The sequence below is a fragment of the Amblyraja radiata genome, chromosome 9, assembly GCF_010909765.2.
Source record: "Amblyraja radiata isolate CabotCenter1 chromosome 9, sAmbRad1.1.pri, whole genome shotgun sequence".
Classification (NCBI taxonomy): Eukaryota; Metazoa; Chordata; class Chondrichthyes; order Rajiformes; family Rajidae; genus Amblyraja; species Amblyraja radiata.
In genome coordinates this window covers 19,783,125-19,796,856 of record NC_045964.1, presented here as the reverse complement: position 1 = coordinate 19,796,856, position 13,732 = coordinate 19,783,125, and the positions used below count along the sequence as shown (strand labels likewise).

The window sequence follows — 13,732 nt, the reverse complement described above, 5'->3', positions numbered from 1 at the left end:
AATTCCAATTGCAATAATTCCCTGCATGTTGCAATAGCAATTCGCCCTCCCCCTCCAGTGAGGTGAAAAGTTCAGAGTGTTCCTGTGTTGCAACATTGTATCAAAGTGTGTTGGAAGCTGGCAGGAATGATTTTAGCAGTAAAAATCTTGTGAAAGTTGGCATTTTTAAAGCTTTAATCGTGAATAACGTGAAATATAGGATGAAATCTTCAGTGAAGCTGATCACTGCTAGCCGAGCCATTGTGACGTCATGAGTTGAAGCCGGTCGTTTTAAATTTTTAATTTTTTTAAACTTTTAATCAGTAATGTCGAGAATAAGTCAAGAAATAAAGCATAAAATGTTCAGTGAACGTGATCTCTGCCGAGAGGGGGAAAATGTAATTCAGAATATGTAAACATGTAATCGTTAGCGTGAGGCGTTTTTGTGAAGATGTAAAGACAACCACAAATACACACACATATACACACATACACACAAAGAAGATCGGAGTGTTAATAAGTACATGATATGATAAAGTCTCAGCAGGATGGAAAAGTACAACATGTTTCCTGTTGTGAGAAATATAGTAGTAGAGCTGATAGAGATGAAGTGATTTTTTTCTCACAGTAGATAATGAGTTTTTGGAACTGCTTCCAATTTTCCTTGAGGGAGGGTCTTTTAATATTTTTAAGACAAAGGTAGATACATTACTAATTGATGAAGCCCAATGTACACCAAAACCTTTGTAACCACGCTATCAACCTGTGATGCCACTTTCAAGTAACTATGTACCTGCATTCTGAAAATCTTCTGTACTATGACACTCCCCTGGCCCCTGCCATTCACAGTGAAGGTCCTGCCCTGCTTTGACTGTTCCTTTAATTTGACAGGTGGCGAAAGGGAATGACCAGTGTGTGAGTGGTCCTTGATTATGTTGGCTGCTTTTCCAAGGTTATGTAAACTGCAGATAGAGTCGATGGTGTGAAGTCTGGTCTGTGTGTTGGACTGGGTTATGTTAGGTTTGAGGTTTATTTAATACTAGACCAAGTGCAGACCTGTTGGGTCTGCTCCCCCAACGCACCAGTTCCCTACCCGTAGCCCCCATGGGAGGCGTGGTCCTCAAACTCAAGCTGTTCCTGAATGTAAGATTCCAGCACTCCCTTTGCCTCCCTCAGCAGTGCTATTTTTTTAAAAATCCAATTGCGTTGCAATAGCAATTCGCCCTCCCCCTGCTAGTCTATCCATTGTGACGTCATCAGTTGAAACTGCCATTATGACATCATCAGTTGAAGCTGATCAGTTTGAAATTCAAGGTATTTTGATTTTTTTTAAACTTTAATCAGTAATGTCAAGAAATAAAGCATAACATGTACAGTGAAAATGATCTCTCCCTAGAGTGGAAAAATGTGAATCAGAATATGTAAAAATCTTATGAACGTTGGCATTTTTAAAGCTTTAATCGTGAATAACGTGTCAAATATAGGATTAAATCTTCCTTGAGACTTTTCTATGCTAGCTGAACCATTATGACGTCATCAGTTGAAGCTGGTGGTTTTAATTTCAACGTCTTTAGACTTTTTTAGACTTTTAATCAGTTATGAGTAGAGAATAAGTAAAGAAATAAAGCATATAATGTTCAGATAAGGTGGTCCCGGCCTCAACGGAAAAAATGTCAATCGGAATATGTAAAAATGTAATCGTTATCGCGTAGTATTTTTGCGAAGATGTAAAGACAACCACATATTCACACACATATACACACTCATATATACACATACAAGATCAGACTTTTAATGTATATGATTTTTAGTAGTATTAAATAGTATTTAATAGTATTAATACATAATGTTTAATATTCAATACCATATTTTATAAGGTGTTTCATTTAGTTTTATGTTTGAAGAAAAAAAATAATCATGCTGTAATTGGAAGTATGCTTGGTGCTGTGGATGTGCAGAGAGACACATGCATACTGCCTGAAGGAACTTTGAGATTGAGAATACTGTAAATAAAATAATTAGAACTGTTTTATAAAGTGTAGAATATAATTGCGAAGAGATAATGAGCCTCGGTAGGGTAATAAGTTTTACTGAGAGTAATGTGCTCCAAATTTAAAGAAGGATAATGAAATTTTAGAGAGAATGCAGCACAGAATACATAAGATAGGGGCTATACAAATTTGAAAGCCTTGAAAATGTTAAAATGATTAAAATTACTAAAGGATGGGACAGGTAGATTACAGTAATTGAAATACTAAATACAAATGGGTTTCACTGCAAAGTTAAATATAATAGATTTACAACAGGGGTTGGAAAAAAACATTTAATGCACAGAACAGATGATAAATTCTCTTCTACTAGTTAATTCATGAGGCCAAACTAGAAGGATATAGGAATTACATAGTGAGGTATGATTAGAGTTACTGTACTCGTTCTTACATAGCTTACACACTGACAAGGTGGAAAGGTTTATTCTACCAGCCCATTTTGTAACTTAATTGTTTCTATGTTAGTGCCATCCCATTCTTATGAATTTTAATTTTAATGCACGCTGTTGAAACCAAGAGCAATTCATCAGCCATTAGTTTAAAATGTTAATCTAATTCAATTTGTCTATTTTAAATAGTGAGGAACTTATTGGAAATTTACTGACTTATTAATGCCAGAATGCAATGAATTTTTTAAAGCATGCTCATTAAATATTATGCAAATGAAGGATTTAATTTGCAATATTGTGGAGATAAATCTGATGAAGTTTCACAAAACTGACATATCTTATGTAAGCAATTAATATAAAGCTTCCTCCAAGGGGGTTATTTAATTCATGATTCCTGGTAATCTTTACAAGCAATATACTATATCTACCAAATCAACACTCTCTTCCAATCGGAACTACACATTAAAATAGAAGATTGGTTGCAAAAGATGCTGTCTGCATGAATAGACTAGTAAAAAGTGGGGCAAATTGAGGTTGATAGTTCAGAGATTGAAACTCGAGCATGGTTATAGATTGAAGTTGTATTGGTTGTAAGGTCCTGTAGCCTGAAATTCCAGTTTGCAATCCCATTATATGACTTGGATCGCTCATTTATAAAACAAATATTTAATATTTGGAAATCACGCTGTAAATTTCATGACCATGATGCACGCTTTGCTTCCTCAAGTGAATGCTAACATTTGGGTTGCAAATTATCTGTAAATACTCAAATGAAAATAATTTCAAGTGATTTGAAATAGATTAAATAAAGCCTTATTAAATGACAAAGTACAATACATGAATTGTGCTATTAAAGCCTCGAACAAGACAGCAAATGCATTAATGCTAGTGAAAACCATATTCATAATCTAATCTTGTATGCATTGAGCTTTATTGCCTTGGATTAGGCAATGTTAAATTGGGATTCAGTCAAGATTGTTTTCGTTACCTTGTAATAAACACATAGTATTCTGCAGATCTTATCTGTTCCATGCGTCCAGAATCATACATTTTCCAAGCATATGCAGCAAACAGCAAGATTGAAACTATGTGTGGGCATACTGCCACAGTTATTCATCAAGGATTATCATTAGGACCTTCTTACACATTTTGTCTGCTCCACTGCAAAATCTCCTCAAGATATGCCTACTTTGAAGAAGTTCTCCTCCTCTCTCCGATGAGAGTTCTGCAACATCCTCTCTCGCTGCTCCCCTGTAATTCCTCCTGTTCTCCGACTCTACGACCATATTTTAACCCATACTCGCTACCACAGCCACGTATGTTTTCTTGGCGCCTCCATCTTCTACCTAATGGATTCCAGCTCCAGTTCCAGACATACCGACAGTCGATCTGCCGCTTTTCGCCACAGTTCTCCTTCCATGCCCTGCGTTCTGCTGACTGCAATGCGCCGGCACCAGCAGGCCCTTGCTCTGACTCTCCCGCAGCTCACTCACCCAGATCTGCAATTGACACCTACTGTACTTCATTCAACATCAGATCCATGCCCTCAACAAATGCTTCCTCACCTACCTGGACACTACCAAGGATCACAAGCTTGGCTGGGGCCAGACCAGTCTCTCCACTGACATTCCTTGATCCAATCGCCCGCAGGCCCAGGTCTCCACCGCTGGACCGCGACACCTGCCCGAACAAAACGAGGCCGAGATTGCCACCACGAGGAGCAGCACCAACATCCACTGCCTCTCCGACTCACCGCTTCTCTGGGGCCACCGCCGCCACTGTCGCCAATTTCACTGTCTCCCTGGGGCCACCAATGCTGCTGCCGCCAATCCGTATCTCTATTCCAGCCCCCTACAGGCCCCCACTGGCGACTCTACCGACCCTCGCCTCTCCACCGCCCACCAACCAGCCGGAGCCGTCGCCTGACCTGAGTTCCAGGCTCAGCACCAGGCCCATAACCTCCATGATGCAGACGCCAATAGCACGTGGTCTGACTCTGCTGGGTCCTATTGTCACCCCCCCCCCCACCTACAGGGAACCTCAGTAGTGATGGGTCTTCCCCTTCCTCCTCTTTTAACCAGGTTAACCCGACCACACCCACCCATACAATAGTCCTCACGTCCCCCTCCTCTCTGAACACCCACCATCCCCCCACCAGATCTTGCCTTGATCTTTGTCCACTCCCCAGCCCTCCTCTGACCCCAACCCCTACCCTTGTAGTGTCTTCACCATCCCCCCTGATGTCCTCCTTTATGATACGGAATGGTCTGTCCTCTCACTCTGCAGCAACCCTGACGTTATAATCAAGCCCACCGATAAGGGAGGTGACATGGTAGTTTGTGCGCTGACCTCCACCGGGCTGATGCCAGGTGACAACTCTCAGACACCTCCTCCTGCCTATCCTTGGACCATGATCCCACAGATGAACACGAGGCCTTAATTTCAAAACCTTTACTGATTTCATCACTTCTGGCTGTCTGCCTTCCACAACCTCCAACCTTATCGTTTCCCAGCCCCACACAGACCATTTTTACCTTCTCCCCAAAATCCACAAACACAACTGCCCTGCAGACCCACTGTTTCTGCCTGCTCCTGTCCCATGGAAATGATTTCCATGTATCTCGATTACATCCTATCACCCCTGGTCCAATCTCTCCCGACTTCCGCTTTCCGAGCCCCCCACTCCCTCATCTTTACTATGGGCGTTCAGTCACTATACACCTCCATACCTCACCAGGAAGGCCTGAAAGCCCTCCGTTTCTTCCTCGACTGCAGAACCATCCAATTTCCCTCTACTAACATTCGACTCCGCCTAGTGGAGCAGGTCCTCACCCTCAGCAACTTCTCCTTTGACTCCTCAAGTCCAAGGCGTAGCTATGGGCAACTGCATGGGTCCCAGCTATGCCTGCCTCTTTGTAGGGTATGTTGAACAATCCCTGTTCCAGGTGTACACTGGCCCTATCCCCGAACTCTATCTCCGTTACGTTGATGACTGCATCGGTGCTACCTCCTGCACCCATGCAGAACCCATGGACTTCATCAACTTCACCACCAATTTTCATCATGCATTCGGATTTACTTGGACCATCTCCGACTCCTCCCTCCCCTTTCTTGATCTCACAATCTCCATCATGGGAAATAGACTATTGATTGGCGTCTATTACAAACCCACTAACTCCCACAACTATCTTGACTATACTTCTTCCCACCCTGCTTCCTGCAAAGACTCTATCCCCTACTCCCAATTTGTCCGTCTGTAACGCATCTGAGCCCAAGGTGAGGTGTTCCATACTAGAACATCCGAGATGTCCTTATTCTTTAGGGAACAGGGGTTCCCCTCTCCCATCATAGATGAGGCCTGTTTCTTCGGTACCCTGCAGCTCTGCCCTTGCTCCACCCCCTCTAGTTGCAGAGAGACAGTCCCCCTAGTCCACCCCATCAGCCGTCGCATACAACACATAATCCTCCGAATTTTCCGCTACCTCCAACGGGATCCCACCACTATCCCCATTCTCCCATATCCACCCCTTTCCACCTTCTGCAGAGACTGTTCCCTCAGCAACTCCCTGATTAACTCATCCCTTCCCACCCAAACCATCCCCTCCCCAAATACCTTCCTCTGCAACCGCAGAAGTTGCAACATCTGTCCCTATTCCTCTTCCCTCGACTCTGTCCAGGTACCACAACAGTCCGTTCAGGTTAGGGAGAGGTTCACTTACACCTCTTCCAATCTCATCTACTGTATCCATTGTTCAAGATGTAGACTCTTATACATCAGCGAGACTAAACGCAGACTGGGCGATCGTTTCTTGGAAAACCTTTGCTCAGCCCGCCTGAACCAACCTGACCTCCCGGCTGCTGGAAACTTTAATTCTCCTTCCCATTCTGACACAGACCTTTCTGTCCTCGGTCTCCTCATTTGTCAGAGTGAGGCTAAACGCAATTTGGGGGAACAGCATCTCATATTTTGCTTGGACAGCTTGCAGCCCAGTGGTATAAATATTGATTTCACTCACTTCAGGTAGCCACGGTATTCCCTCTCTCTCTATCCAACCCCCACCCAAGTCACGCTAGCTTCTAATTTTCACCCTACAAACAGCTTACAAATGCCTGTTTCCTTTACCATTATTACTTTTTTGCATATCTTTCATTCATTGTTCTTTATCTCTCCACATCACTGTCTATATCTCTCGTTTCCCTTATCGCTAACCAGTCTGAAGAAGGGTCTCAACCTGAAACATCACCCATTCCTTCTCTCCAGAGATGCTGCCTGTCCCGCTGAGTTACTCCAGCTTTTTGCGTCTATCTTCTTCCAGCATTTGCAGTTCCTTCTTACGCATCATTAGGACTGGACTATCGTTTGCGAGTAGAGGCACTGGATGGCTCTGCATGAAGTTCTCTGTGATAAACTGGCTCCATCAAATAAAACAAGATCAAATTATTCACTCCAAATGGCCCTCTTCCAATGTTTATGATCAGCAGGCCTCTGGTGTAAGTTCTCAGTGGAGGCTGGCTTGTTGCAAATTGTACAATGGGCACTTTTCCACCATCAGTAGTAAAAAGGCAAGAACAGTTGATGGAGGAATACCGGGCATGTGAATATTGATACCAAGAGGGCCAAAGGTAAGCATGCAATGTTATTTTGAACTGTAAATGGGTTATCTTTTTCAATGCTTACCTGCCAATGCAGATGTCCAAATGTATTACCTGCTCAGCTTGCATTTTGGAGTAAGCAGTAAGCAATGGAGCAGCCTAGAAATTATTTTATTTAAACTATTCTGACCCATGCTTGAGCATTGAACCAAGAAATTGAGCAATTAGCATTTGTTTTTGTTGCTAATTTTGAAAAAGTTGGTTTCACCCTCAGTGGGTTGCATGCAATGGTATCACCATTCTGGCCTAATGAGTGTAAACTGGAGTTCAAAGGTCCAACCAATAATCCTTTTGGAATCGAGCATGTAAAACTGAAATGCATGCCAATTAGGTGTAGAGACTTCATAGCACTGTGTTGCATGCTGCACAATGTAGCTGACCAAAGGCAACAGCTGGTGCCAAAAGAAGAGCAACAAGGAATAGGATGAATAATGCAACAAGTGGAGCATACCCCTTGGACTACAGGAACTCTTCAATCACAATGGGCACATCAGCCACGGCCACAGATGCACTTATGCAAGGAGACGCCCACTGGGCGAGCATTGTCGAAGAAATTGAAACCAAAATATTTCAAGAGGTCTTGGGTACAAAAATAGGGATGTAATGTTGAGGCTCTATAGGGCGCAGGCCACTCCTCTCTCCCTGTCCAGTGGCCATTGGTTTGTCCCCTCAGTGGAGGGCATGTCATTACAAACAAGGAGTCAGCCGGGCAATGAAAGGTCCCGCGAACGGGCCGATTCAGCCCTGAGAAAGCGTCTGATACCAGCTTGAATCTTTCAGAGGCTACAATGTGATAAATAACACTTAAACAAAATAAAACTGAAGCAAATGAAGGCAAACAGAAGAACCAACCTTGGAGGGGGGAGAGAGAGAGAGATGGGAAAAACATACTAAATAATGTGAGTGACCATGAATGAGGGACTTATATAACCATATAACCATATAACAATTACAGCACGGAAACAGGCCATCTCGACCCTTCTAGTCCGTGCCGAATACGTATTCTCCCCTAGTCCCATATACCTGCGCTCAGACCATAACCCTCCATTCCTTTCCCGTCCATATAACTATCCAATTTATTTTTAAATGATAAAAAAGAACCTGCCTCCACCACCTTCACTGGAAGCTCATTCCACACAGCCACCACTCTCTGAGTAAAGAAGTTCCCCCTCATGTTACCCCTAAACTTCTGTCCCTTAATTCTCAAGTCATGTCCCCTTGTTTGAATCTTCCCTACGCTCAGTGGGAAAAGGTTATCCACGTCAACTCTGTCTATCCCTCTCATCATTTTAAAGACCTCTATCAAGTCCCCCCTTAACCTTCTGCGCTCCAAAGAATAAAGCCCTAACTTGTTCAACCTTTCTCTGTAACTTAGTTGCTGAAACCCAGGCAACATTCTAGTAAATCTCCTCTGTACGCTCTCTATTTTGTTGACATCCTTCCTATAATTAGGCAACCAAAATTGTACCCCATACTCCAGAATTGGCCTCACCAATGTCTTGTACAATTTTAACATTACATTCCAACTTCTATACTCAATGCTCTGATTTATAAAGGCCAGCACACCAAAAGCTTTCTTTACCACCCTATCTACATGAGATTCCACTTTCAGGGAACTGTGCACAGTTATTCCCAGATCCCTCTGTTCACCTGCATTCTTCAATTCCCTACCAATTACCAAAATAGAGAGAGACTTGCCTGCAAGCCAGCCGAATCTCAAAATCCGGATTCCAAAACATGGGGGGGATTGTCCCCCACCTCTCAAAATACGAGGGGGGATGCGACCCCTGTCCGCCCCGGGATTTCTGCCCATGCGTCCAGCCAAACAGCCGCAGCACCCTGCGTGCACCCCCACCAACGGCCGGCTCTCGGCCCCCGCCAGCAAGGCTGGCTGCTGGGTGGGGCGGGGGGCGCGAGCGGGGTGGTGCAGCAGCTCGGCTGGACGGGCAGCATCCCCGGAGAAAAGGAATGGGTTTCTCAGGAGTAGGAGCGGAGCCGGGCTGGAGAAGGCGCCTCCTCTCCCCCGCCCCCCCGCGCGGGCCTGGAGACCCGCCGCTCCGGGGTCGCACTGGACATCTCCGACCGCCCCCCAGGCGAGGACAGGACACCCGGGGAGACAGGGCGGTCCAGCGGCGGCACGGCAGCGCCCGCGGAACTGGGGACACGGGCTCAACCCTGGCTGCGAATGAGGGCGGGTCTGTGCGTTCTCTCCCCTGTCTCCCACTGGCATCTACCCCCTCCCTCTCGCTGTTACACCTGCTCTCCCGCTACCTGGCACCTCCGTTCCTCAGATTAAATATATTTTTACACAAAAATCATGAATAAGGATAAGGATACAGTTTATGCAGCAAGCGTATCATTCGCTTTTTCTTTATAGCCAGCATCCTTTGACAAATCCCATGATTCCTTGTATTTTTCAGAATACCGAACTCGCTTATTTTGAGCACCATATCTGAGGAGGGATGTGCTGTAAATCTCCAGGAACCTCACGGAAACCTTGGGTGGGACGCAAGGTCACCAGAGGTTTCCGTTCATGTTTCCTAAGTGGGACAGGGGCATAAGGGAGACAGGCTCTTTAGTCAGAGGGTGGTGAATCTGTGAAATTCTTTGCCACAGAAAGCTGTGGAGGCCATCAGTGGATATTTGTAAGGCAGAGATAGATATATTCTTAATTAATACAGGTGTTAGAGGTTATCGGGGGGTTGGCAGGAGAATGGGGTTAGGAGGGAGAAATAAATCAGCCATGATTTAGTGGTGGAATCAACTTGATTGGCCCAATGGCCTAATTCTACTCCTATTCCTTTTGACTTTATGAATCTTCTCCGTGGGTTGTCACCTTGTCGTGGTGGAGAAGCTTGTGTGGTCCTGAGATCCTGAGATCCTGAGAGCGATGCCATCTGGAGCTGTGCTCCTGGTAGAGTCACCCATGGCGGTAAGGTCGAGGGGGATGTCTCTGACAAAGACCAATCCAACCAAGATCTCAACGGTGGAACAGGTGGAGGATGAAGGCTGCAGCACAAAAGGGTCCCCGGTCGTCTTGGATTCCATGCCACTGGATTCTGACCCAGGCCTGTCAAGGTGGCTGTCTGTGCACCAGTCTCCCCACGTTAAACAATGTCATGCACAGGCGTCCTCCATGAGAGGACAGTCATACTCGTTTCGAGGGACCATCGATGATGAATCTTGAATTTACTGCCAATATTCTGTGGCTATGGTAACAGATTATCTGCACATACTGTTATGGAACCCTCAAATCATGTGGATCTTACACAGCTAGGAATCCATCCTACAATTTTGGTGAAGACTCTTGAACATATTGCCTGACACCCACTACTCATTCACAATGAAACAAGTCTTGCATATCTTGTATATCCAGATGCCTTGCCCTACCTGCTATTATTGCGAGCTCAGCACAGGTTTAAGTTCCAGATTCTGGCGGACTATTGTCCCAAAGAGAGGTGTGAAATGGGCCCCAAAGGTGGGTTAGGACATTAGATCTGGAGTCAGACTGCGGTGGTACACCGTGTTCTGAAGGCATAGCATCTGTTGGTGAGGGGCCCAGAGGAGATGCAGTGGAAGGTAGTCCAGAACCCACAACGACCAGCCTGTAGGTATTTCATTTGCCAAATTTCATGGCTTCGGACTTCGACTGGGAGGTCTCCCTAAACTTCTGCTGTAGTAGGTCTCATATCTAGATAGAATTAGATTTTGCAGAAAGGACATCCAATTATTTATTGTGCATTGTTTCATGCCACTCAGCATGTCCACCTGTCATACCTACAAATGCCAAATGCAAATTGATGTTAATCATGAATGCATAATAAATAGTTGGTCACCGCAGTGAAACATGCTCAAGTACAATCGGAGTTCTATGCAATGGGCCCCATATGTTCCCTGTGGATAGGACTTCCTGTTCATAATCTTTCTCCTGCCTCTACTAGCAGCAGTTGTTCTGCTTGGTGTTTCATTTTGTTCTCTTGACATGATTACTTCCAATGACAATGTCTGGAGTGCATTCCAGAAGGATTGATTTAAGATTTAATTGATTTCTCAGTGTCCATATTTAACAGCTCTCTTAAAATAACTAATTTCCTACATGATGCTTAACAAGTCTCCAAGTCATTGATATTGGGTGTTGGTGTGATTGGCATCTCCTTTGCTGACTGTCAGCTTGGTAGTGGGTGATTAAATGTGTTAGCTAATTCATTGCAGTCCAATTTAGTACTGTTGGCATTAACACAGTATTGCATGAGGGCTGATTTCAACAAATCTAAACTTTTACCTATGCTCAGTAAGCCACAATCTGTGAATTGTGAAAGAATAGTGCACCTTCAAATGCGACAGCGATTTGGAAGCAAATCAGCACAAGAAGAGAGGGGAAGAAGCGTTAAACTGGTTGGCAACCAGGAGATCCAGTAGGGCTAACCGGACCAAGCTCAAGTGTTCAACGACATCAAGCGTAGTCTTGGCAACTGTTTCCCCAAACACTTGCACTCTGTCCGCCAAGGCCTACTGGATCTCCAGTTTGCTAACTATTTTACCTTCTCTTCCCATTCCCAGCTTTCTGTCCTGGTCCTCCTCCATTGCCCAGAGGAGGCCACAGGCAAATTGGAGGAACACCTCATATTATGCTTGGGTATGAACATTGAATTCTCCAATTTTAGGTGATGACAAAACCCTCCCCTCTCCCTTCTTCCCCACCCCTTCCTTTTTTTCCTTCCCCCTCTACCCCCGTGCCCCACCTGGGTTTGTATTAGTTTCTCCCCTCCCTCCTCTTCCATTTACATTCCTTCCTCGAGCATCACTATTCACAACAAAAGTCCTTTTGTCTCGCACTTTCTGTCTTTTCATCTCTGGCCATTGTCCACCATCTGCCCAACAAAATCCCAATTACCTGTATTAACCTTGAATTTGTCAGGCTTATTGTTTTGTCCTGGTGATCCTGCTGTAAATAATAACACATCGAGTGATAGAGTGTGGAAACAGGCCCCACGGCCCAACTTGCTCACACCGACCAACATGTCCCAGCTACACTAGTTCCACCTGCCCCGTTTGGTCCATATCCGTCCAAACATATCCTATCCATGTACATGTCTAACTGTTTCTTAAATGTTGGGATAGTCCCTGCCTTGACTACTTCCTCTGGCAGCTTGTTCCATACACCCGTCACCCATTGTGTGAAAAAGTTACCCCTCAGATTCCTATTAAATCTTTTCCCCTTCACCTTAAACCCTTTGTCCACTGGTCGTCAATTCGCCTACTCTGGGCAAGAGGCTGTGCATTGACCCGATCTATTCCTTTCATGATTTTGTACACGATTTTATTGAATTTAAAATACAAATATATTTTAAATACAGTGTGCAATACTTGAGTCTGATCCTATTTAATTCTGAAATAAACTTGATGCACTCCCAAAGCTATAACAGTTCTCTGACACTCTTTGCTTGCCTTATTACAGTATTCATTTTCTTTGCCCTATTTCTTCTGCCACTTTAATTCTTGCCAAGTGACTGATTTATGCTTCAGTTTTTCCCAAGGCATAATTCTCTCAGCTCTGGTTATTCTAGAGCTGAGAGAAACTTGGTGCTCAAGATTAGAACTGACAGTAGACTATTAAACTAAAGCATGAACTCTGTCTCTCACTCCACAAATGCAGCCAGAATGTGCTATTTTCACAATTTTTTTAAATTTCTGGTTTCCTGCTCCTGTTGTTTTCTGCCTATATGTTACTATTATTTTACTGATTACTGCAAATCTGTGCTCTCTGTTACCAATCAAAAGCAGTTGTTCCATTTCTGACACAAAAAAAGCAAATTGCTAAAGGGGTTCCATGGAGGCAGAAGGATAGTCGATGTTTCGTGTCAAGACCCTGCATAAGGCATGTTCCATATTTCATCATGTGTTAACTGATATACAAAACTATCTCTTGTAAAAAAATATCCCTCACACGCCACTTCCACTCTTTGGTGTAAGAGGACCAAATCCCAAGGAATGCTGAGCAAAATAAAAGTCAAAGAACATCATTCATAAAGTTGATTATTGTTGTTGCCTTCATGGCCACAAACAAACTAGTGTCTTGTACTGAAAAGAAGCTGAATGTCATGTTTCATCATCAGAAGACCTTCCTTCATGCTGTCTTGAACATTCGCTACAGGGAAGTCCGGATGGATTTTCTGTGATTGGTGGATTCATTAGAGAGATAACTGTGCATGAGTTGTGGCTTTTTCTGGCATCCGTTCTTTCCTTTTCCATGTGCTCATCATCCAGTTCCTCATAAATTTAGAATCACAAGAGAAAAACAGATAATTTAGAAATTAGATTACATCTATTTTAATGAGCTAAAACATGTTTTCATGTAATATAATGTAAAAAGGATACCCCAAAGAGGAATTCGAAAAAGTTTAAAAACAAGTGTGCAAGAGTTTTGATTGGTTTCCACATCAAAAGATGTGTTGAATGATAATTTGTGTGGATGTCAACTAGACCAGTATTGTTGAATTTCACCTAAATGCACAATTCCTATCATATCCATATTTTTTACAGCTTACAGGGTGCCATGGAAAGTGTAATGAATAGGGGTGAGGGAGCCTGTAGAATTATTAGTGACCTCTCCATCGCGTTATTTTCTCAATTTTTTTTTTTTTTTGATGCTTGTTAATAGTT

The 13,732-nt window shown here is 43.8% G+C and overlaps 1 long non-coding RNA gene across 1 annotated transcript; it reads right to left on the bottom strand.

The window, feature by feature from the left end:
- Positions 1-3,681: 3,681 nt before the first annotated feature.
- On the bottom strand, positions 3,682-12,112 carry LOC116977319. The gene is made up of 3 exons (XR_004413175.1): positions 12,102-12,112; positions 10,397-10,399; positions 3,682-3,741 (listed from the first exon to the last, which is right to left on the bottom strand). It is a non-coding gene; the product is annotated as an uncharacterized LOC116977319 (long non-coding RNA).
- Between the last annotated feature and the right edge of the window lie 1,620 nt (positions 12,113-13,732).